This window comes from Rutidosis leptorrhynchoides, chromosome 4 (genome assembly GCF_046630445.1).
Source record: "Rutidosis leptorrhynchoides isolate AG116_Rl617_1_P2 chromosome 4, CSIRO_AGI_Rlap_v1, whole genome shotgun sequence".
Classification (NCBI taxonomy): Eukaryota; Viridiplantae; Streptophyta; class Magnoliopsida; order Asterales; family Asteraceae; genus Rutidosis; species Rutidosis leptorrhynchoides.
The window spans coordinates 596,225,145-596,227,152 of NC_092336.1; the positions used below are offsets into that span (position 1 = coordinate 596,225,145).

Here is a 2,008-nt window from a genome sequence, read left to right on the forward strand (position 1 = left end):
AAAATATATAAATTTGTAAAAATATTATTTTACATAAAAAAAAGAAATATATATATAAAAAGTGTTTAAAATAAAAAGAAAATATATTTTTAAAATCTTATTTAAAGTATAAAAAGTGTTTTTATTTTTAAGTTCTTAAAATTTAAGTTTTTTTTATATATAAATTTTACTTATAATTAAGTTAAAAAAAATAGAGAAAACTGAAATCAAATAATTAATAAATAGAAATTTGGGCCGAGCCGATTAAAAGCCCAAAATATTGTTGGACTCCTTGTTCATGCGACCGCATGATATCATAACTATATTCCCATGTGATCGCATGAGCCTGTCTGACAGGTCTGAAACCTTAGCTGTACGAATTAGGGTTACGTTTAAATAATTATTATTATTAATTAATTATAATTAGGGTTTTTAATTTAATAATATTTAGTTTTAGTTGTATTTAATTTGTAATATTTAGTTTAAATTAGTTTTATTAATTATAAATTGATACTTTTATAAAATAAATAATAAAAAATAATATTTTTATAAAATTGTATTTTTATAACTTTAAGCTTATTTTATATTTTGTATCTTTTTATTAGTTAAAGCGTAATTTTATAATTTTTCGTTCATAATTAGTTTTAATATAGTATTTTGCCGTAGTTATTTTTATTTCTAGATTTTTAGGCTTTGCCGTAAAATCCCTTAAGTGCTTTTTCTTTAAATTAAGACTTAGACGCTTTAGAATTTTAGGCTTTGTCGAGCAAAACGTTCACCACCTTTCATACGTTCACCACCTGTAACCAGATCAAGACATCTAACCAACATTGTCGCCGTTGATTTTTCTTTAGAATCGTCATCTAGTCGACCAAGTACTCCAACTCAAATTTCCGATAATCCATCTTTTGAACACGACTTCAAAATTGAAAACCCGGAGGATATTCAAGGACAATTCCAAGATCCTAAAACACTAATCATTCCTCCTGAACTACAAACCGTTAAATCAGAATCCTCTAGTGATTCGTATTCAACAAATTCAATTATGGAAGTAATAGAACCTCTAAGTATGGAAGATCGAATGAGAGCCACACGCACTGGCCAAGGACACGCCATTATTAATCCAGACATTAATGCGCCAGATTATGAAATCAAAGGACAAATCCTACACATGGTAACTAATCAATGCCAATATAGTGGTACGTCAAAAGAAGATCCAAACGAACATCTTCGAACCTTTAATAGGATCTGTACTCTATTCAAAATCAGAGAAGTTGAGGATGAACAGATCTATCTCATGTTGTTTTCCTGGACTTTAAAGGGAGAAGCCAAAGATTGGTTAGAATCGTTACCTGAAGGGGCGATTGATACATGAGATGTTTTAGTTGAAAAATTTCTTAAACAATTCTTTCCGGCATCTAAAGCCGTGAGACTTCAAGAAGAAATTGTTATGTTCACGCAAAAGCCAAATGAAACATTATATGAGGCGTGGACAAGATTCGGAAAGTTGTTAAGAGGATGTCCTCAGCAAGGTTTAGATACTTATCAAATAGTACAAATATTCTACCAAGGTGTTGACGTTGCTATACGAAAAGACATCGACATAGCAGCTGGTGGTTCCATTATGAAGAAAACCGCAACTTAAGCTTACAAAATCATTGATAACACAGCCTCCCACTCGCATGAATGGCACCAAGAAAAAGATATCTTTCGTTCATCTAAAGCGGCTAGAGCCGATTCTAGCCATGACTTTGATTCCGTTTTCGCAAAAATAGATGTTTTCGAGAGACGAATGGAAAAGATGAATAAAGATATTCACGCAATACGAATCAGTTGTGAGCAATACGGTGGACCACACTTAACGAAAGATTGTCACAATGAACAAATGATGGAACAATGTGAGAATGTTTTCTACATGAACCTAAGGCCGGGAAATAATTATCAAAATAATTATCAACCGCCAAGGCCGAACTTTAATTGAAATCAAAACATTCTTTACAATCCAAATGGACCCAACAACAACTCATAC

General features: G+C 31.1%; 1 non-coding gene across 1 annotated transcript; it reads right to left on the reverse strand.

Annotated features, from left to right (window-relative positions):
* Positions 1-1,408: 1,408 nt before the first annotated feature.
* On the reverse strand, positions 1,409-1,515 carry LOC139845733 (small nucleolar RNA R71). Its single transcript, XR_011758494.1, has one exon. It is a non-coding gene; the product is annotated as a small nucleolar RNA R71 (small nucleolar RNA).
* Positions 1,516-2,008: the final 493 nt, after the last annotated feature.